Genomic DNA, 24,949 nt, shown 5'->3' on the forward strand with positions numbered 1-24,949 from the left:
GAAAAAAAACCATTCAATTTCAGAGAAATAATAAAAAAACCTGGCAGCAAGAGATAAAATTGGCCCACTGGACCACATTAATGCATATTTGTATTTTTGTTGGAAATTAGCATCACTTAGATGTCGTGTTAGCGACAGCAAACAATAGACAAGCAAATGCTGTCTCCAAGAGAGCTGGACTCCCTAAAAAACACAAATTATTCACACACCAAATTCATGGGCACCTGAGGAATAACAGGCCAGAGAAAACTGGAAGTTTTTCTAGCTCTGAATAAAGCCTGTCAAAATGTGAGGCAGTCCGTTTAATACTGTTTAACCACCATCTGTACCGCTAAAACAAGATCCCCAACTGATATATATATAGTACATATATATATATATTTCTGGAGCATAAATTCCATACATTTAAGGAGACTATATTTTCTTATAACTGTCTAAAGTATGTTCTAGCAACTTATTTACATCTGATTTTCCTTGACCCAAATCAACCCTCTATTCCTTAGTTTCTGAAATGGAGTAATTGCCAGTACTCCCTGTGCTCCTTTCACCTGTCTGTGATGACACCGCTGAGGAAACCCTGGCAGCTTGTGTGAATATTCAGCCTGGAGTGGCGAGGAAGGGGATGAGTTTTCACACTAGGGTTTCATCTGGATCTGGCTGGGATGAGCAGGTAGGCTGTCTTTGAACATAGCTTCAAACATAAGGCTTTGACACAAAGCACAAAGGATCAGAGGCTCGTGGGGGGGAATACAGAGAAGATTACTATTGCAGTTGCTAATGTCTGCGCATGATGGTGTGCCTGTACATATGGATTACATTTCTTCTTAATTTGATCTCTTGTAGTTGCTTTTGGCAACCAAGAAAATTGAAAAACAATTATTTCTGATGTATTTATAGACATACATAAAAGTGTGTAGAGCTGGTGTCTTTGTAAGTGTTATAGCTGGAGAGGCTGCCACTGACTGACCCCTGGCCTCCATCCCAACGTCACACGCTTTACTTTCCATGTTGCCCTAATGTGAGGGCAGGGGTTGGGATGGGGGATTGCTGGAAGAAGACTAAGAATATGAACTTTGGTCTGATGCTCAGTGAGCATCAGAGCTAAGTAGCTTTTTTTCTGTGCTGTGCTGGAAGCTGCTGCATTGCTTCAAAGTCATGGTTTCAATCATCGCCCTGCTGGCTTTGACAAACCAGGGATGAATAATAAAGGTTTTGAATAAAAGCTGAGCTGATTGCGTCTGCAGAGCCTGGCCATTTAGAAGGAGGCGGCAAGAGAACTGAGGGTCAGAAAAAAGAGTCTATGTAAGAAAAAGAAGCAAGAACGGATCAAAGTAAAATGTACAGAAATTAAAAACACTGAGAACCATGACTGCGTAGTAACTAATCATTAATGACATGCATCAATTAATATCTGCACAGAGCAGTGAAAACGGTAATAACCATCTACTTCTTAAAAAGCTAAAGAGTTCGTCTGGCAGTGTGTCTGATTTTGTAATGAGGTTTTTGTCTCACTTTACTGTCCCTTCAAGTGATTGTATTTCATGAAATCACAGCTGAACTTGCTCACATCTGTCCTGGAAAACATCTTTGAACAGGTGCCAGACGATATTCATCATGGCAGCATGTGGTGTAGCTTTCTGAACAAAGCAACCTTCTGCAAAACATTTGAATGTGACGTTTAATTAAAATGATTTTTTAAAAAAAGACTAAATGAAAATTTTCAACCAACCTGACTCATTTACATGCCAAACAGCACTCATGGGAAGTGGAGGCAAAGAAAAGTCTAAGAGAGCTGTGGGTCAGTGAAGTCCTACTTGTCATTATTTTATACTATGACATTGCTGCCATAACCAGGTTGAGAAAATACCTGGATCCCTTTGGGGTACTGCATAATTTTGCAGCCGGCAGTTTATCGGAGTAAGCTTTAGTAGAGCAAGCTGTGTATAGCACTTTATTTAAATCCTTTGACTTGTTATGGGAGTTCCCAGTGGGTCTTTGTTGGCATGTTTATGTTTGCCTGGCTCTGCCTTCCCTTGGAGCCATTTAACCTGCCATAGCAGCAAGGAAACCCCCACTCCCACAGAGAGACACTGTGTCTCCTCCTGTGTTAACTTGTCAGGGTTCTTCATGTTCCAGCTTCCAAAACATGCCAATCAGTGGTCGATTTATCACTGGGCAGTGCTGGGATGTCTGGGGGGAGCAGCTATGAGAGGAAAACCACCCTGACTGTGAGCGTCATTTCCCCACCATCGATCTGAGACATGGACAGGAAACTAAGCAGAACTGCAGAGAGAGGACAGAAACACAATCCTCACCTGCTAACCACACACACACATACTCCTCACAGCACTGGCATCCATTTGGTTAAAGCTCATCTCTGGATAGCTTAATTTCCACTTGGAAGTGACTACTAGGAGAGCAAAAGATGAAAAAAGAGATGTATCCACTTGCGCACCTCTTTCACTTTCAAACTTTATCTTTCAGAAGCCCAAAGCCAATGCCAGCAGATGGTAGCAGCTTATGCTGGCTTAGCTTGCGCTCCCTGAGGCGCTGGCTCTGAGAAGCTCTTTGCCCTTAGGCACAGCTCTGCGAGCTGTTTTCCACTTGTGCTCTCTAGCCCTGAGTACTACGGCTCTGCTGTGGTACAAGCATTTTAAAGGAAACAATTCGCTACCAATGTTTATTCCTACAGCTTCTTCTGGCCATGTCAAAAGCCCCAGCAGCAGGGCGTGGGAATCCAATAATCTCGTGGTTACTCACATAACTACCTAAGCAAACAGTTTTAATAAGCAGGGCTGTTAAATAATCAAATTAAATTTATAGTCTATTCAGTTTTGTTAGTTCTACATACAGACTTTCTGTAATATCAAGCTGTGGGCAGTGACTAGAATAGAAACACTCTACTGTAGATTTTCTTTGTAGCTCAAAGTATATACTGTACTTCATTATATTTTGTATGTACTGGTTGTGACAAAGTGCCAAATATAAATGCCTATGACACATGGATGGTTTGGTAAACTATATCTCTTTCCAAATGGTTTCTGCTTTCACTCCTTTCTACTTTATACGGTTATGCACTTATACTTGTCTTTCTCTCATTTTTCAATCTCTGACAATTTTGTCCTGCTTCCTTCTTTATAGTTTTGGTGTTTTCTCATTTATCTCCCCTTCTCTCTATTCATCCTCATCTATCCAAAAAAAAGAGAGAAAAGAGAGAGAATATACCAGTAGAAAGCTGTTGAGTCATACAGTGCAGGAAGGAGCTAGCGTGTTGAAGATCAAACAATGCTCACTCACTACTCAATGAATGCACTCTCTCTGTCTCTCTCTCTACTTCTGTCTTCCCTCTCCATTCACTAAATCTCTCTCCATCTCCCACATTCCTCCACCTCCTCTTTCATTCTTTTTGCATTTTCACTCAGCCGTGACGTTAGTCTACCCAGCACGAATTCCCCTGCAACCCTCTAAACTCTACCAGCCGCAACATAAGTAAAAACAGAGGCCCAGACCAACAGAACAGCTTCAAAAGCAGGAAGAGCAGTTTAGCCCTGGAGTGCTAGAGCGAACAGGGAGGCACACTGACGCACGCATGCAGAAACTGTTTATTTGGGCTTGGTAAAATAAGACATTTGCTCAGCTGCTTGGTTATAAGTTAACTCCCTGCACAAAACAGGGATCCCTGTAAATACAATAATATTGGTAGATTACTAAACTTATTTCTTCTGTATCCTCATTTCCAGAGGACCCCAGAGATGGCAGGGATTTAACTATTTGAGCCTACATATAACCTGCTGAAGGGCATTAAAACAGTTATTTATTCGAATTATTCACTGTGTTTTGATTGTTAAGTGATGGAGAGTGCAATCCATTATTATTCTTAAATAGTTAGGTAAAATGATTTAGACTGATTAGCAAAATCTAAGCTCTATTACTCAAGTATTCTCGACAGCAGCTACTAGTTCATATGTGTGTGCACTATATTTTAGCATGACTGTTTGTTTTTACCTGTGTTGTCCATTACTGGGAGAGAGGGTACAATTCATGGTTTACATAGCATAGCCCTGCCAAACACAAACAGAGTGAACTGGGCTGTAAGGCGATGAAGTACTGGGTGACTCCAGGACAGATTTTTGACACTCTGAAACAAATATAGGAATGATTGGGCGCATCGCCCAAAGGCAGCGACTGGTGGGTGATCCACTTAGTAGCTAACAAGCTCTCTGATTGGCAGATCTTCCAAAGTCCCAACCCCTTTCTACTTCCACTTCATCAGCATGTAAATATATGCAGGAATATGTCCTCAGAGGCACTCCACCTCACTCTTTTCTGCCAGGAAGACAAATATGTCTTGATGAGGTAACTAATACAAGATTACACAGCAGGAAAAAGCTCAGGAAGTTCAGGCTGTGCCAATCATTGACTGTGCAAAAACGTCTTGGATATTTACAACTTGATGGAAACATATTACAATTGTTTGCCAGATATTCATATTTTGGTTAATCTGTACTTAATCCAAAACACGTTTGACTGACTACTGCTGCTGCAGATTTTGAAGAACAAACATGTACAAAAGGACAAGGAGAACTTTTTGCATCATTTGAGCAGTCACTCTTCCTATTAAGTTGATCAGAGCCAGTGATATCTCTTCTTGTATAAATCTCTCTGCTTACATGTCATTGCAGATTCAAAATATTCCACTGTGAATTCTGGCCTGATGTGACTGGAGGTCAGGCCACAGAGGCGAGTAAGAGTGACACTGTCAGAGGAATGTTCTGCCCGAAACCCAAACGGGAACATCAGAGCAAACATGAATGAAGACACCGTGGAGAGAGATGTAGGAGGTAAGAGGAGAGATAGACAGAAATAAAGAAGTCCACAACAATGAGGCCAATGACACTGAGATGGAGGAATACTGATGATAGATAAACAGAGAGATGCTAGCAGAGACACAGTCAAAACAGAGAGAAAGTGGGGCCTAGGAGGGCGGGGCATGGAGACTCAGATCTATTTTTAATGCCTCTGACTGGGGATCAGCAAAAGGAATGTATAATTACAGCCTCATGAATAATACAAGCAAGCTTCTTTTAATTAGCCACACCAGGCCCAATGTAGCAAGTGCAGCAGACAGGACACATGTATGTGCACATGAATGCAAACACACACACGCACGCACACACACACACACACACACACACACACACACACACACACACACACACACTCTTCTAAAGTGTATATAGCATGTACAGATTTATACATACATACACAAACAAATGGATAAGATGTTCACAGAAAATGATGGTACCCATGTGCATGTGTGTCACTTTTGAACCATATGCGTTTACATGCTAAACATGTACTAACAGACTTCTCCAGGGAGACGGGAGTCAAATGAAGAGGCGAAATGATGAGCCAAGGATTGGTGCCATGCTGATGACTCTGCGAGAGGCATCACAGTGACAGGGACCCCTAGACACCACTCAAATAGCTGCACACTCTCTGCCTGTCATTTGTTAGATAACCCACAATATAAAAGTATAAATTATTAAACATCTGAGTAGACAATATTACAAAACCTTGCTGTAACGATAGAAAGACTTGCTAGTTATGGCAGTGTGCCCATTTGCATTTTTCCACACACAAGTATGCTTGCATTGCATGCATGGAAACACAAACAAGCATGAAAAATCATGAAATTTCTGGCGCACAAGCCATCCAGACAAGCCAACCGTGTGGGCTGGAAAAGACAGAGGGGAGAAGAAATCTTCCTCTAAGAAGCAATTAATCAAACCTTCCTCATCTATAATTCAGTTTGAGTTATTTCATTAATGAACAGTGTTTGGGTTGTCTATGCAACATCTTCATTATCAGACATGGATCAAATCGGAACACACTTGAGTTCTCATCAACCTGTCCTAATAATGGCTTTCTTCCCAATGAAGATTGAAATGGATGGTCAAAGCTCAACCAGGAAAAACTCAAGTAAACTCTCTGCACATCAATAGAAGGCAAGAAACTTGATCCAAGTTGGAACGACATATCAAGACACCAGCAGGATGTTATTTGGTTGTTAGCTGGCAACTCAACTTCTCCCATCTTCAGAGCTTTAATTTGTAAGCTAATTTGTGGCTGGCAAAGACAGGCTTGAGTATGGGAGAGGATATTGGATGTAATTCGATGTCTCACTCCATCTTCGTTTGCTGATTGGAGTTTAATTGGCAATGAGGGTGCTGCTTTCCCACTTTGGGGCAGGCAGGGAAGATGATGGCTTGAGAACAAGGACTGAAAATGAGTCTGGCTATGATGTTTTAACAGGGAAAGCAAGATGTACCGGCTCAGTTACAAACTTCACTTCACAAAGCTGAAAGAAAACACATCAAACTAAATTTCCAACAGAAAAACCGAAGCATACTATTTATTTTCTAACTTAGGACGTTGACCTAAAGTAGAATAGGATTTATACAACTTTTTGACATTCAGCTCTTTCATAAATAAGTGAAAAAATGAAAACAACAGGGAGGACAGTCCAAGGTGAGCACAAACCCCACTATTATGGTCAATACGCACAAGGTTGAGGCTATATGCACCAACAGTATGTGGATCTAGGACAAAACAATGTTCTATAGAGGGAGAGTGTTCAAGGTAGGGGGCCGCCTCCCAGTGATACACCAACTTCCCAACTGATACACACATGCACACACACACACACTTTACCTGATAAAAAGTCAAATGGTTCAAAAATACTGGCAGGTTGTTTCCTCTCTTGGCATTTCTTGTTGTATCCAATGTCTTTGTAGGGCCTTTGTTCTCTACTAGTGTAGAACAAATGCTACACAGGAGAAAGGTCAGAGTGTCAAAGCTTCACTATTAGCGGATGGTTCAATCAGAAACACCTCAAGGCATAGAAACAATCAAGACAAGATGTGTGCATGTGTGTGAGAGTGAGAGAACTTCCCTGCAATACAGCATAGACAAGTTTCTTTATCCCCTATTACCATGAAGCACAAGAAATATCTCAGCAAAACAACCATGTTAGGAGCCAGATCTGCTAAGAAGAATGAAGATTGCATAGCACAGGCAGCTTGTGTCCAGCTTTTGGCTGCAGTTCTGTTCATTCTCCTGGATGATTAAAACAGTGACTAACATGATTGGATTTCTCCACTTTTCTGCTAACAATTGATAACACAGAAACAAGATCGAAAGCATTTTCATTTCTTCTGTGATTTAGAGGTTGAGGCTGGTTGTGCACTTTGCCAGCAGATCAAATTATAAGTAGACCTGTAGAAATGAAGATACAATATTTACAAAGACACATCACCTATTATTACTCTGCATTAGAATGAATGGGGTGAAACATTGGGTGATGTGTTATGTACAATCCTACAAAAGCGTTCATACATACATTCATTTTTACCATTTTAAATCAGTACCAGCAGTGTACTGAGATAAGTGAATGTGAGTCATTTGGTTTGGAACATTTTTCAGTTTTCTCTATTTTTACATCTATGCAAAATCCATGTTAAACACACATTCAGCTGAGCATGATAACAGAGTCACACAGGCTCAACTGCATATTACCTTAAAGGAACATGACTTTTTTTGCTATTTCTTTTCCTTCCCATGCTTTCATACGCTCATACTGTACAGGGTGTTGTACATATTTTTTACATTGCGATCTTACCTGCACAAGCACAGATTCACTTAAACTACACTATAGCCTGTTTCCACTTGCGAGCCTCATTTATTCATAACAACCTAAAATATGGGGCCATGGGATGTCGCAGAGGGAGGGGTTACAGAGGAATTGCGAATAGGGTGGAGACAGTGTGTTGTTGCAGAGTGAAATCCACTTCAAGTTGAGGGAAGTGTTGTGGTGGGAGGAGGCGCTGATAATTACCCCAGCAGCCATTGGTGGAGCTGTTGACATCTCTCTCAAGGAGTGGGATAATTTGAATGACTCTTCTGGCTAAATCAATGCATCAGTGGCAGCTAGCTCATTACCCAAGGCACCACTGCATCTCAATGAGGCAACAAGGGAATTTCTATTAGACACCAATAGCCGGATCTCTCTCAATATATATCTCCCCCTCTGGCTTGTGTCCCTTTATCATTTTCACTTTGTCGCTTATTTCCTGTCCTCAGTCAATCAGTCACTGTTCTTTCCCACTCAATCTCCTCATGTTTTCATTGTTGCATTATATCCCCAGTCCCATTTTTCCCAGGGGAGCGATGGCTCTGCTGTTGCATCATGTGTTCTTACCAACAACAGCGGTTTGTGTGTGTATATAAGAAAGCAAGAGTAAGAAAATATCCAAAAGACAAGAGACAAAAAAGGAAAAAAGGAAGTTGGGCTCTGTCCCTCACTGAACACTCTTCAGACTGGCTGTAATAATGTTGTGTGTTTGCGTGTTTCTATGTGTGGGTGTGTGTACGTGAGCATGAGCAGTGCCCATGTGTGTCCCAGTGAGTAACATCCCAATGCTGAATGAAAATGAAAGCGGTTCTGGAGAAAAGCCAAGGCCCAGATTGCCTGCTCTCTCAAAGATGAGGCTCACGTCACAGGTCTTGGACCATCGCATTGTACAAAAAGTGAAGATGCAGTATACAAAAACTGGACAAACACACACAGATACACAGGGAAGCACTCAAAGTACGCACAGCATAATGCCAAGGGCACTTCACCAAGAATCCATTTCACCTTTACTGAACAAAATCTGATCTGAGAGTGAGATGTCTAACAAAGCCAAGATAAAAACTCAGAATGGCAGAAAAGATAATAAAATCCTAATGAAAAAAGGAAAAGGAATGAGAGTCTGAAAAGAACAGCAAATTTTAATAAAGAACAGAGATGGGGAGAGAGAGCAAGAGAGAGAGAGAGACAGAGAGAGAGAGAGACAGAGAGAGAGAGAGAGAGAGAGAGCGAGATCTATGTATTCCACTACAAGAGAAATAAAAAGCAGAGACATCTGTTCACCACGACATCAGGGGCTGTGATGTCAATGTGTCACCACATACAGGACCACAGGAGTAGATACATGCACAGTCGCGCGCACACACACACACACACACACACACACACGCACAAACGCACAACAGGACTATGACGCTTACTTTATCCTCTCAGCATCTAGTTTTTCTATAACACTGAGCCTTTTCTGCTTCATGCTATGTACTGTTTTTGTTAAATCACTGAACAACACTATTATATTATCCTACTGTACTATCCTTCAGTAAGGAAGACAGTTCTGTCACTGTGCACTGACTACCCAGAATAGTGCTGAAAATTAAAATTAATCAACAAACTTTTAATAAGAATTTAGATGTAAAACAACTTCTGGTGTTTTATAGCAGTTGAAATAGAATATTTTGGGATTTTGGGCTGCTGTTCAGTGTAGCAAAATATTTAAAACATTGGCTTTTCTGACATTTTACGAAAAAGGAAATTAACCGAACAATTTTTGCTCTGCATTTTTGCTGCTCCCTTAACTGAGATTGACACTAGCATGCAGTATGACAGCAAATATAATCACAGGATTTTCCCCAGTGTTAAGCACTGTGATATGGCTTAAATGCTCATTACTGCAGTATATAAACCAGAGTAGGGCAGCCAAAGCCTATCATAAAGCCGTGATGTAGTATGTATACTACATCATTAGTATTGATCACTTTGTCATGTATACACAAATAAAAGATTAAATTTAAGAGGCAACATGAGATGACTCTGCAAACAAAATAAAAATGAGCTTTTTGTTAAACCACAGAATTAATCAATAAACTCAGTATAGTTATAGTAATATATATATATAGTATATATTTGGCATTTTCAAAATGTCACCGGCCAATATGTGACACCTGACTGCAGCCCATAGCTGTCTATAGCAGCACTGAACTTTTAGAGACCTCTTGTTAATTTCCAAGGCCATCAGTGGGGAAAATACTGCAGTCATTAAAATGATAATGATACAGTCAGAGTCACTGACGATGTATTGATCAGGCACATCTCCCCCACCAGTGGTGCTTCACATTGATAACCAGGTTTTGTGTGTGTGTGATTGCCTGTCTGTGCTTGTATAATGTACATTTGTGTATTGTCAATAATAGAGCTCCTTACTGCTGGACATAAAGACAAGAATTTCTCAAGCACAATCAATTTGTACCAATAAAAGTTCAAATCATGCAAAGAGATAGTATCAGTGCCCCCTGCTAGTGCAGACAGTACTGAAACATTAATCACGTTTATATATCATGTTAATGCTCATGAAGCTGCCACAGTAGCCTTGGAGACATGGAAGGTCTCCCTGACATGCTTATTACATGTTGTACATCACCGGAGTAGGACGTGCGTCATAACGGCTGTGAATGATTCTGACACAGTGACATGATGCTGGTTGCTGTTCTAAGATGGATAGGAGTGAGGTGTTTTAGACAGGTTACCTCACTTGACAATGAAAGACAGGAACACAGATTTGACTGAAGACCTCTTAAAGACTTATTCACTTATCAGTCATTGGCAGGAGCTGTCATTGTGTCATGATTTCCTCTCATGACGGGAAAAACTCCAAGAAAACCAATTTTTTGCATTCCTGCATTCGTCCTTCACACTATCCATGTGTGTCTGAGCAGCAAATGCCAATCAAGATGTCCAGAGGGCTGATGGACAATGTTCACAGCCACTGATGACAGACGGAGAGGTTTGAGTAGAGTGTGTTGAGTTTGTGTCAAAGGCCCTGCTAGTGGTTGGATAGGTCAGTGGGGGGTTGCTATGGTGTTGCTATGGAGACAAGGCAGAGGGAAAAGTGGTTTATGATGGAGGCCGATGGGCGGTCCACACCCAAGGTTAAAAAAAAGGAGAGAAATGCACAAGTGCCCACTTGTGCATATTTAAGAGTGCTTTCCAAAAATTGACATACATGTAAAGACAACACATGACTTCAATCCTACGTGTGTATTCGTGTGTGTGTGTGTGTGTGTGTGCATATGTGTCTCCAGCCTCTGTACAGTGAAGGGAGATCCACAGAGCTGTCAGAGCACCACATTCAACCAGAGAACGTGGAAAGTTCAGGTCCAACAAACACATATGCACACATGTACACACAAGACACACTCTGCCCAGAGCTTATAACTCTGGTTCTGTGCAGCACACTAAGTGCTGAGAAGGAGAGAGCGGGAGAAGAGAGGCATGAGAACAGAAAGAGAACAGGAAAGAGAGCAAAGAGTCTGAGGGGTTGTAAGTCCAACACAAATTGACCTGTGACCTTATAAAATCATGGTCTGAGAAAGACCAGACTGAGTGAAGGCAGAGGAGAGACAGAATGTGTGGAGGAGATGGGGTGTTAGAAACCAGTACCGGCTCCAGCCAGTTGAAGGCTCCCTTCCACCTGCACCTTTGCCCCATCCCCCACCCACTCAGATTTTTCTCCCTTATTTTCCGTTTTCCACTTTCCTCCTGACTCTTTTCATATCTCTGCCAGAGGCATCCTTTACATTTGCCTTGTAACTTTGTTTGTGTTTGATGCCTTTCATCTACATACACACACTCACTCTGGTTGTTTTTCCTCCCTGTTCTTATTTCCTATTGCTTTCAGTCTCACCCCCATTCTGTCTTTTTTCTCTTTATGATGGTCTCTTTTTGCAGACACTGCAATCCTGTCCAGCCACTGTGATTTTACTGTGGAGACACACAGAAGAGAATACCCAACAGAACTAGACAGAGAGAAAAGGGATAAGGGACTAGAGATGCAAAAATACTCAGTGTGATTAAAAAGAAATGAGACAGAAATCTGGGAGTTATTTTTTGGGATGCAGAAGATAAACAATATGCCAGAAAATAATAACAAACACTACACAACACATACATGTGCTTTGGAAATCAACTGAGTCGTAGAGTCGTGGGGATGCTCACACTTGAGAAACAGTACTCATGTTGCTAGGAGAGGAGCAGAGAGGGAGGAGGGGAAGATGGGGCACGGGGGTGGTGGTGTGAGGATGAAGAGTTAACGGGCTGAAGAGGGTGTGGAATGAAGGGTTGAAGGAGCGACAGTTGGACAGGGATAGCAAGGGAAATGGAGAGGTGAGGAGGACTTTGGTGCATGGACCATGCCCCTGTATATTAAAGGACAGCAGCATAGTGGGAATGCCATCACCTCCCAATCCTTCTGTAATGTCAGTGATTTCACATAGCATCACCTCACTGCGGAGCCCTGCTCCACTCCATCTCACACTCACACTCACACTCACACACACACACACACACACACACACACACACACACACACACACACACACCACGACAGCTATAGCCTTAGACAATGAAGAGGAACAATGGGAGAGGAGAATGACACAGAAGATGAGAGCAAGGGAAAGTGGAGCAGCAGAGTATGATGGGAATGAGGGTTAATGTATGTAGAGAAGAAAGAGAGAAGAGGCACTAATCCCAGCCTTGAGATATGAAAGACAAATGCAAAAAAACAGAATGAATCATACTGTACTACGGACTGGAAGTGGAAAATCCACGTATTGTTGCATAGAAATCTTCCACTGTCTTAGATCTGGATACCAGCAAACCATCTAAGTATTGTACCACGGCAATCTTGGTGGAAGCCCACTGACTAGTTAATTACCAGTATCATCACAGAAGCCTAGCTAATGCACAGACAAGACATTTTATGCCATCCAATTTCCATTCCAGAGACTTTAAAACAACAGGTTACTCAATTAGATTCAACATCTAATCTTTGAGAATTATGTCTTGCTTTTAAAGAAAATGTGGTAACCATTCACTATAAGTTGGACTCCTGGTTCTTTTATGAGCAGAACTGAAATGTCTGCTACAGCTTCTCACTGCCTCTGTGCCTAAATATAAAGTCTTAATGTGGGAGGGAGTAAGCATGTGGAAGTTTCAGCACCACAACTTTTCATATTGGACATATTGGATTTCTAGGTGCCATATCTTACCTGGTAGGAGGACATTCAGATGAGGTGTTGTGGTTCCACCCAGTCAGGAGAGGCAGGAAAGAGAAAAAAAGACAGAAACAGAACCAAGGTTAAGCAGCAAGAAGACAAACAGAATAGTTTCAACTCACACATCAAAACACAAAGGACAACAAAGTGATTAAGAAGACACACATGTCGGCCTCAAAAAGTGAGTTAACTGGCTTTAGTGTGGAATTATACTGTATTACAACCCTGCCAATCACTGGACTTTGCACTGAGCAGTTGGAGCATGCCCTCTGAATGTGTTCTCCTCTCTCTGTCTGTCTGTCTCCTCGATCCCTGTTCCAACATCCCTCATGCCATACAAAGCACTGCTCTTCTTAACACACACATACACCACCCCTTTCCACACACACACACGCACGCACATGCACATACGCATGCACACACGAACGCACACACACATTTTCCACCTGACTTCCAAAATAAAACCCGGCTGTTTACCAAGCCAGAGAATCCCGAACGGAATCAAATTTTGCTTTTCAAAGGATGTTTGAAGTTCCCGCACAGATGTTGGTGTCTTCTTCTTTTTTTTTCCACATTTTTATTTCATGTAAGAGATTTCCCCCTTGCTCTTTCTTCCACCTCACTCAGAACAGTGTGACACTCTTTCACTTCCCCTCAACCTTCCCCCTATCCCTCCATCTCTGTCCCCGTGATCACAAGGAGAAAGTTTTATCCAGCAGAGAAGCATCTTTTGAAAAGTTGCTGGGGTACTCAGCAGAGGGGAGAGGAAAGGAAATCAGACATGAAACCTGAAAGGCAGATGTTTGGTTAGCCCGCTAACCTCTGTTATGTATGTGACCATGAATATACACACAAATACACACACACACAAATAGAACAGACCTGCTATACATTCAAGCGAAGTCTTTCACATGTAAGGTGTTCCCAGGCAAGAACAACTTTCTCTCATGATTCTTCCCTAGACTGCATTTTTTCCCTTTACTCAGTCTGAGACGGATCATGCTGCCAAAAACACAGCACCTTGCTCTTGACAGTACCATCATGCTACTGGGGCCCTCAATGTATGTGTCATAGGAAGCTGCAGGAACATGCAGTTATACAGATTCTTAACAAGTTATTATCAAGTGCGGTTTATGAAGATTATATCGTAAGGTAAGACTCAAAGTAAAATATGACTCATTGCACTGGAATCTATGGCAAACACAACCTGGAAGTCCGTAGCCTGTTTAATATTAATGATTTTAACAGCACTTGGATAATCATCTCATTAACCTCCAGGATATATATATAAATGTTATTTGATTGACAGTTTTAGCTGTGACATGAGCTCTGTATCCAAAGTCCCGCTGTCGTGTGAAAGCAGACAGGAGTGTGTGTGTGTGTGTGTGTGTGTGTGTGTGTGTGTGCGCGTGTGTGTGTGCGTGTGTGTGTGTGTGCGTACGTGTGTGCAGCGCTCTGCTTCCACTCCAGGCAGAGTGGGTGTGTCAACTGCTTTTTATTCTCACACTTCTCTCTGTAAGCTGCAGGCAGCTTTCATAGTTAAAAAAAAAGAAATGGTATCATGAAAACACCGTCATGATGTGCGTATGTGCAATAGCCTCATCAAACAACCTGCAATGTCAACTAGGCATATTACAGCCTGAAACAAACATAGTCAACGTGCGCTCCTACAGACTGTTGCAGGTGATCAAACTTTCAAAGTCCACAGAAGGCGACATCAGCCAGCTAAAGCATAGAACATTTCCATGTTTGTTTTAAGTAAAACTTCAGCCATACAGAAGAGGTAAACCTTCTCTCATTTCATTATTGCTCTTAGGTCATGTAGAAATGATGACAATGATGCAGTCTTGCATAGCTGGAAGCATCTGTATCAATGTACTTGTGTGAAGTTTGTTTTAGACTGTAATATGCCTGTCATATTTTTTAGACTGTAATATTTGACATTGAACATAACTAACTATTACATACATCATGCTGAAGTCACATGATGCTGTTGAAACCATGTATCGTGCTGTCCTGCTCCAATATATACATTTCCAGATAAACTTGGCTAAGTTGGGGGTTTCTCTAAAAGAAGTATGATCCACAGATTTCATTTTAGCCACCACCAAAACACAGTGACATTTAATACACAACTCAGAAACTCAGTCAGTGCTAGTCTTGAACTGTGACAAGCCAACGACCATGAGCCTCTATTCTGATGATCTCTGAGGCCTGATGGATGCACATGCAGTAAACTGAACAGGAGCAAGTCACTGATTCACTGTATGATGGAACGAAGACATGTAAGACTTTAATGAATTCATCTTAAATTTAACAGGAAGCCAACACTTACTGTAGTGTAGCATTTGTGCAGCAGAATTATGAGCTAATTGTAATGGTGCCACAGCACAACTAATAAACTGGAACTGGAATTTTAAGGTTGGGGCAGTCCACCTTAAGCAATGGTCTTAAATGATAAACATTTCCCTTTCATATCATACCTATTTCACCTGAGAAGCTTTGGATTTAAAGCCAGACTGCGACGCAGTGAGAGCAATTATGTCAGAAGGTTTACAACCTAAAAAACCATCAGCCTCTCGAGATGTCACACTCAGGACCATAGTACAGCATCGGTCCACTCATAGGTTAACAGTATAGTGTCACACCGTTAAACTGCATTGGTGTTTTACGACCTTTCCCATCTACCACCAAGGGCAGGCTGGAGAGGCGCTGCGAGAGATATCAGAAGTAACAGAAGGGAGATGAATGAGAGATGCAGTGGAGAAACGTGAGAGGAACTGTGGAAGGAAGATGATTACCAAAAGGATGAGTAAAAGAAGCGTAGGAGAAAAACAGAAGGCAGAAAATAAAATTAAAAAAACAACAACTTCCCAACAGAAAGGGCCCCCTGATATGAACGATGTGTGTTATGATTCTGACAGAGTAAAATGAGGCCAGCTTTGATTATCCATCTCTCCTCTATTAAAATGGAGCTCTGCATGCATAACATTCTGTGAAGCAATGCAGGAACGTGTGCCACTGTACATCATGGAGAAGAACAAAGGCTGTGGTTGAAAGCTTCCTACAGGAGCTAATTGCAATATTAGTGGCCCTGGCCAGGGGAAGAAGAGGAGAACAACCCCACTACTAATTAAAAGAAGTGAGGCATTCTCTGATTAAACAGCGGGAGAGAGAAAGAAGAATAAAGAGATAGAATAAAAGTGATGACAACAAAAGAGGCAGACACTGAGAGGAAGGAACGGGCTGGAAAGAAACAGACAGACACAGTGGAGCAGTGGGTGGAATGTTAACAGTGTCTATGGAGTGAGATGGCAGTGATTGTGTGTGTGTGTGTGTGTGTGTGTGTGTGTGTGTGTGTGTGTGTGTGTGTGTGCATGTGTGTGCATGTGTGTGCATGTGTTCATGACAGAGTATAATCTAAATGAGTCTTGTATCTTTAGAGATTAATCCAGCCCGGGCTTCAGACGTCACACTCTAATCCATCAGGGTAAAACAAGCAGCGCTCTGTAACTGGGTCCTGTCTGCAACCAACCATTAACTTTGGATTTTTATGACACAGTACACTGTAAAGTCAGGTCAGGTGTGGAAATATGTGCCATAAGCAGTCATGATTTACAGTGCTGTTAAGCAGTCTGACTTTCTGCTCTTAGGAAAAGACAATAAATAACTATTGTATATTCAATAATATTCAATCTGCAATGATGTCAGAACAATGATCAATAATTGTAGACCTAAATTTAGAAAAACAAATGAGCAATAAAGGAAAAAAACTGACTAAAGTGTCCCAGTTACTGTCACACAGTCTACTTGAAGGGGTCAACAGGTGACAGCTGAGGCCTTTCCTACAGGGGTCTGGTGACCAGGTATCTTAATTAGGGGTTCAAATCTATTATTATTATTATTATTATTTTAATAATATTGAGAGAGAGGCAGAAGAAGATACACAGAGTGTAGAGAGAGGGAACCAGTGTAGCCTATAAACAGAAGGAAAGCAGAAAACCTTTACAGTATTAAATAATATCCTAAGTCTAATTTTAGAGCCAGAGATTTTTTTTTATTTTGCTCTGATGTTTTTTGTTTGCTTTGATGTTGGCCACCAACATTAAAGGGTTTTTTTCTAGTGATTCACTGTTTAAAAATAAAACAGAACTGAGTTGTGCAGAAAAGGTTTTACGGGGGCGGGTCAGAGAGCTGCAGGCTGTCAGGTTTGGATGTGAGTAGGTGTGTGTGCGCTGTGTGCATGTATGTGAGACAGTGAGCATCTTAAGTCAACTTGTATTGCCAGTCTTTAACATAACAGCAGCAGCTCGGAGTACTTATATCTGGAACCACAATAAAAATGAATGAAACTATCCTAGTGAAAACAGCTCCTCTACTCTATTTCCTCTCTCTTCTTCTGTCTTCCCAGTGTAAAACCAAAACTGTTGCATGCTTTGATTCTGAAAACATTGGTGCCTCTTTCTTATCCTTCCCTTCATTTTCTCTCCTTTCCTGTCCCCCATTCCTGTGACTGATTTCCTCCTCTCAGTGTCTTCTCCTTGTCTTCACTTCCTCTCTCCTTAAATCAGCTTCAGTCACCTCATCCCCTCCCTCGCCCTGACCATCTGATCGCCCTGCTGCCTCAGAGCCAGGTTGCGTGCTGTGGTGTGTTGTCATGTGGGGAGGTCAGCAACTGGCACTTATCTAGTCTATACAATGAGACATGTTGTTTACACTGACCTGAGCAGACCCTCAACATGCACACAACACAGAGCCATAGACTACCTACAGAACTACTGCTTAGAAACAACACCATCTGAACCACTATAAATTCTAAATAGGTTTTCAGAAATAGATTTTGTCCCATACAATGGGTACTAGATTAAATGTGTAGAAAGAGAAGCCTCCCCAGATGTGCACGGGCACCTGAAGACCAATAATGGCTGCAGCTTTGTGCAGATTTGTGCGTGTCCAGCTCTACTGCTGTGCCATCTGAGATATGGCCTCTGATCTGAATCACAAGCATCTGATTGGTTGACAGTGGGGCTCAGGTGCATCCTGCTGAACTGAGAAGACCACAGCGGGGACCTGGGATTCCCTGCTTCGCCAAACACAAACACGCACACACCAATCACACACACACACACACACACACACACACACACACACACACACACACACACACACACACACGCACATATAGACAGGCAACTAAGAAACAGGAGTCAAGTATAAATCAATTCCAGGCAAAAATACACCTGCACAAACAACAACACACTGTCACTCAGCTTGTGTCCCATCTTTGTCTGTACCACCAGGTAGTGTGCACAAACACACAAACAACACACACACAAATACCCACACCAAATACTGTACACAAAGACACATTTTCCACCAACAAGGCACCATCTCTCTCCTTCCTTTCCTTTTTTGAAAGACAACTCTAGCACACAAATGCACACAAATGCAGTTGAACAATGTATTTAGTCAACTGGACGGAAAATTAATTGACAGAAATGTAAACACTGATTAACTGTTCCAAGTCATTTATCAAGTAAAAATTAGCATCTGTTACCTCCAGCTTCTGAAGTGAGGATTTGTGAGGATGTGTCTTTGCTCTATCTGGTTGAAAATAGGGTCTGTCAACAAAAGCAGGAGGAAATCCCACTGGCCTTTTTTCTATTTTTGACATTAACCAGTAATGTCAATCATCACTTGCAGCTTTAAATAGCTCCCTAGCCTAATCAGACTTCAGTCTATTTAACACTGACACCAAAGTCAGTTGAATCAAGTATGTTTTTAACCATCAGTTGGGACAGACAGTCGGGCGGGCCAGGACAGAAACCCACTGACCTCTTTCAACTACGCCACTTCATCATTTCAAATACACTTCGACCTCTCAGCACTGTCGTATGGAGACCTTGCACAGCCCACACACAAAAACACACACTGTGAAACCCATGACAATCCCTTTTAGTTAATCATATTTTTATTACCTCATGCCATAATTCTGCTGTGTGGTACAATACTCTATTTCTTTTCAATCTTCATCCCGTTCTTCAGATTTGAGCTCATTTCCTCAAGCGCCCACCGTACTGACCCATACTGTCAAGCTTATCTTTTCTTTGCACCCTCTCCACTTCCTCTCAGCTCTAACCTCACTTTCTTCTCATCTTCTTCCATGCTGTTATCAGTCTGTCCCCATTGAAGTTCACCCCCCCCATGACAGACAAGAAGAGAGTGCACATTAAAAGTGCACATTATCAGGTTTCATGGATAACATGATAGCCAATTTTCTAAACATACTACCCTCCCCAAACTCAGGCACCACATAATGCTCCCTGCTAAGGTTATGGGTTAATGCTTGATGGTCTTAAATCTGAATTGATTTGTACAGACAACATTATCTTCACCATTTATTGTGTGACTTCACAATGCTTTATTCTACTGAGATGAGTTTCTTTTGTTTTTCAGTGAGCTGAGGCAAAGTTTTCTCAAACAAGATTAGAGACACTGACATCCAGATCACCTCACAGGAACAAATCTTTGGAAATGAATCTTGCTTTTGAGATGAGCAGAAAATGCCAGTCTCCACTGAACCTCAGTTATGGCTAATGCAATAGGCATTGGAGTGATTCAGTATGAAGTGGCTTGATTAGACATGCTCACATCACACAGCAAGTGAAAATTTTTGACTTATCCAAAAATACAAAGTTTCTCAACCCAGGAAGAAAATGGAGGAAATGTACATACTGATGTGGCTTCAATTTCGCCATTTATTCTGCTTTCAGTATGAGAAATGTTTGGAAATGTGTTTATTTGCAATACATGATGAATAGATGATTTTCATGGCTACCACTTTGTCACCTCTTTGTCATCAGTTTTACCCATCTACTTCATCTACTACCAAAAGCATCTATACTGTCATCTGAATTTACATCAGAATTGCAAAATGCCCATGCTTGAGTCACAGCCTTCCAGCTCTCAAGCTAAAATTAGGCTGCTATTTTCCCACTCCTACTGTAGCTGTGTGTGAATCTGAGTGCGTGTGATGGAGTGCATGTATGTGTGACAGGGTCCATTAGGACTCAGAGAGCTGGGCTAATTGGCAGTAATGGGTTCTTGTGCTGGGGGCTGGCGAAGGGGGCTATGGGTATGGTGTTTGGCAGCTTCTCTAAAGACCACTCCGGTAAAAGGCTTCATTAACGCTACTTTTCACTGTCCCATAGAAAGAGGTGTGTGAGTGTGTGTGTGTGGATATGAGAGTGTGCAGCTGATGAATGTTACCACCTAAAGAACCATGCATGGGTGAAAAATTATTTGTTTGCACTTCTCTCACCATGTCAACTTTCCTGCTCCTTGAGAGAGATTGCTGGGTAATGAAGAGAACCACAGCGTGTGGGACGGAACTGACAACACAAGGACCTTGGAGCTTATTTTCCCTGTTCACATATACACTTAAATACTATACAGTTACAGAGGCCCTGAGCCAACCCCATTTTCAATCAATGTCTCTAAATGAGGAAGGCATTCAGTGGATTTTCAGGAGAAAATGCCAGCATTTTACACAAAAGAGCAGGTAGGTGAGAAATTGAATTTTCAGTCTTTTCAATGCATAATGGAAAACCTGAAAAAAACAGTACCTTTTAATCTATGGCACACAAAGCTGGTATAGCAGTATTTCTTTATGCAAGAAAGAAAGAGAAAATGATGTGTGAATGCTGTACATTTAAGCATTATTTGAATGTTTGTATTTAGTTTAGCACACCTCTGTGGGTTTATTAAGTTCCTTGTATGTTGCAAAGGGCCACAGAAGCAGTGACTCGCACTAATGTAAATTACACCTACCAGTCCTGCACCTTCCATCCACTTGCATACCTGATAACTCATGCTTTGTGAAGCTGGAAATTTCCTATTAATTCCACACAAACACACACAATCTATGAAGGCTTTTTCCCTCAGTAAGCATTATATTCATTACGTTTAGTTTGGGAGTGGTCCCCCACCCCCTCCCCACTCTAATCGATTAAATTGTGGATAAGACAAACTGTGCTTTCTGATTTGACTTGAGTAAGTGGGTGACAAATAGTCCAGCCAGAAATCAATGAAGGGAATTATGTATACACAGAGGGGGGAGAGGGGTGGGAAGAGAGTCCAATGCAAATGACTGCATACACTGACAAGGCACGAAAGCATACACACTCTAAGCCGTGCAAACACAATGCAAATCAAATCAGTATCTCAACAAATCCTCTATTTAATCATGTGTACTCTGCGTGAGTACAACCTAATAACAGAGAGAATACGATCATCCATATATAAATTATTGATGTAATGTATATTCTTCTATCTTCCATCCCGCTTAAGCCTACAGTAAAACTGTAACAAAAATGAAACAGAGACTATATAGTAATTGCATTTCTAGTAGTTGTGTCATTGACTGAATCATTGCAGGAAGCCAAATACAGTACTCTACTGTGTCACTTATCTCAGGAGTATTACTGAGTTAAGTGTGTGTTGCTACTTGACAGATTTGACTCTGAAAGCAGAGCCAGATGAATCTTGTGTTGTCAGTCTTATCTATAGTATACCCATTACTGTCTCTTTCTGATTTTGGCAATCCCCCATGTAACACATAAAGAATGTCTGCCCATTAGGGATGCATAATTAGTCACAGGTAACTGTAAATTACCATTTCCAGAGGTAACAGCCACGCATATTTGCTGAAATTGAGGTGATTATTGCAATTTTACTTCCCTTGAGGGTGATCATATTGTCTATCTAAAGATTCCATTATGCATGACCAATCATAACCCGCACACCATGCATGTCATCTGATGGCCCAAAGATGTAGTAATATCATTCTCCTCAGTTAAAGAGAATGTTTAAGTACAGTACAGTACAGTACCAGGAAACTAAAGCTAAACAAAGTTATGGATATACATCATCTGTGCAGAGTTTGCCCAATGAATTACACAAAGTGTTACGAATGTGCCAGTAGAAAAATTATCACTGCTATTACTTTGGTGCTTTAATAAATACTGCAATAAAAAAGAGAAAAGGCAAATCTACTGTATCTTGTGGTGCAAAAGTCTGACAAAACTAGGTGATCTGTAATATTTCTATCTCTATATTACACACCAAACTCCACACTGAGAAACTGAGTCTAAATTGAGCTGTCTCAATGACTACCTCCACAGCTGTGAGGATGTTGCAAGCCAGGGTGTCCATTTGGCACTGGGCAGCTCCCAGTCAGAGCGACTGGTGGTGATGTTATGGCTACTTTCCAGGGGAGAAAGTGGTCACAAAGCAGGAATGAATGGCCGGGATGTAGTTTAACACTGCTCTACACAAGGCACAAACAACCTGCAGGAATTCATTAGAGCAGGCCACTTGTCAAACACACACACACAGACTGTGAAATGTGTGAAAACACACAAAAGATGAATGGATACAGTTGCTAAAACACACCCAAACTGGTCAAAAATGTACTATTCTTTCTCTTGTGACATGTGTGTGTGGTAAGTGTGCATGTAGTGGGGCTCACTCTATAAACTACTGTGATTCCAGCTGCTTCTCCACAGGAGGGCCTAATCTGCTCATCACTCTTAGATTGCCACCAACAACCTTAACACGCTTATACACTCACAAACACACAAGGTAATAGCTGTCTCCAGATATAGCCCTGTCTGTTTGCTGACATTAACCCCCGGTTTGCAGGATTACTCTTAGAGTAAATGCTCAAATACACACACTTTGCCCCCCACACACAACTTTAAAGAAACAGCAAGGCTCATGTTATCCACAGACAGCTCTAGGCGAAAGAAAGAGAGGGAAGAACTTTTTCAAAGTTGGGGCAGTTTGCAAAGTTTCTATGTAGCTACAGCTTTAAATAATTACTTGGTCCGTTGTACACAAATGTAAGTTTGGCTTATCAGAATGTATAATTGCACAACCTCCCTGATAAACTGTAATTGTTTATGTGTACTGTGTGTAAATAAAGTGAAATAAAATGGAAATGAGGAAAACATGAATAATTCACATTCAATATAATTTTAAAAAATATTTCCAAAATTATATGTACAGTTTATCAAGGCAGTCATTTTCCAGTGCAATAAGACCAAAAGATTATGCTTCTTTCAGTAATTACCAAATGTAATTTAATTTTAAATATTTTAAAAATATTAGCGTTACAATCCACAGAAGATGAAAAGCTTTGGAATGAAAATCCATATCACTCTTTTTTATGTAGCCTAGCCAAGTATCCTGTACTATAAAAACAATTCTGACATTTATCACAAACAAAACTCCAGAAATATCAGTTGTAATGATTAATCAGTATTATGATTATCTATATTATCTATATTTATAAAATGCAACAGCTAATCCCCAACATTTGTAGGTGCTGACTGTCAAAAAAAGCAGATGTCTGTAGATGTTCTCACTGTAAGGATGAAAACTCAGAATTCCTATAATCAAACAATTTGCTCTTTCTGTGTTTGTCAAACTGTACAGTGCATCTCCAAGCTCCCCTACCACTGCTGCCAAAATAAATAAATAAAATAACAAAAACAAAGGTATTGATTTTTCAATCCACTGTACCATCAAACAATACAGTAACATTAAGACTGCAGAGTTACTGGCATGAAGCACAGAGCAGTGAGGTAAAAGACCTTACGTTTTTGACACAACTCTGATGTTTGATCTCAAGAAAACATGTGCATGCCTCCAGAGAAAACATAGCACCTACAGTACTACAAACCAATGACAAGAGTGTGTACACATCTGGACCTGATGTTGAGTAGACTATAGGCACCCAACATCATTTATCCTTCAACTTTGCTTACTAATTTGGCCATCCTTAATTTAGCTCTTGTCATCACGAAAGACAAAGCACCTGGAGCTGTCAAACGGATATGTTTCATACAGGCCTTGCAGAAGTTGAGAAAACAGCCCAACAATCGCCCTCATTACTCATTGTGATCATATGCTATGATACTGACATCTTGGTGACAAATTACAGAATCATTTCTTTGCTTGTCTTTTTTTCTTTTTTGCTTGCTCATGTTGCACCTAAAGTGAAGACTGAAGTGGAAATAACTGGTGACTTTAATGATCTCTGTTGTGTATGTGTATCCCCCACGGGTGTCTGCACACCATCAGTGCAGAGAACTGCAGAATCTCTTTTTCTCTCTAAATGTACCCTCCTACAAACACATTTATTTGCCTTTCCCATCTTTCTCCCATTCCCTCTCCTTTTTCTCTCTTTTCAATGACTATCATTCAGTGAACCGTGTTTATTGGGCCCAACTCTAAAGCAGCTGCAACTGAGCTTTACTCTCCCTGGATGGCAGAGGACTGTTCCCTGCAACACAAAGAGCCAGTCAGTACAAGCTAGCTGGTTCACAGCTTGTAGAGAGACACATTTCTAAAGGTCTCAGTAATGAGCACCATTCACTTCCCAGAGCCAGGGGATGGAAGTAGAGAGGCTGGAAGGGTCAGAATATTTTAGGAGGACAGAGAAAGTAGAGAGTGGTGAGTGGGGACATAATGAGAATGAGAATGAGTGTGAAAGAGCACTGTTGGGTTCATAACCCACCTCAGTTTTGAAAACGATAGTCTATATCCAATTTCAGTCATTGAACACATGTTAAAAGGCCTTTTGGGAGTCCTAACCACAGTCTGGACCTCGACTGAGTCCTCCTGTCCAGGCTGGCTGGCTGTGACTGGCAGATCATAGAGACTGGAGCTCAACTCCTCTGAGTCAAACGGGAAGGGAACAGGCCAATGAAACTGGCACTGTCTCACTCATACACAAAGAAGAAGACATGCATGACTACACACACACAAATCTGAAGCTAGGTCAAGCAACAGACCGGCGCTCCACATCAAACTCTCAGGTCTGTAAATGCATCTGCACTGTCAGAGCAAAAGCCAGGTCAGACAGCAAGAGGACCAGCTCTCTATGTAGAATTCAGTGGAGCTGGGGTCAATGTGTAGCAGAGTA

At 41.3% G+C, this 24,949-nt stretch overlaps 1 protein-coding gene across 1 annotated transcript in view; it reads right to left on the reverse strand.

Annotated features, from left to right (window-relative positions):
* brsk2a (BR serine/threonine kinase 2a) overlaps positions 1-24,949 on the reverse strand; it is a 155,039-nt gene that overhangs the window by 63,689 nt on the left and 66,401 nt on the right. The gene's annotated exons all lie outside the window — the stretch shown is intronic.

The sequence above is a fragment of the Mastacembelus armatus genome, chromosome 6 (assembly GCF_900324485.2).
Source record: "Mastacembelus armatus chromosome 6, fMasArm1.2, whole genome shotgun sequence".
NCBI classification, from domain to species: Eukaryota; Metazoa; Chordata; class Actinopteri; order Synbranchiformes; family Mastacembelidae; genus Mastacembelus; species Mastacembelus armatus.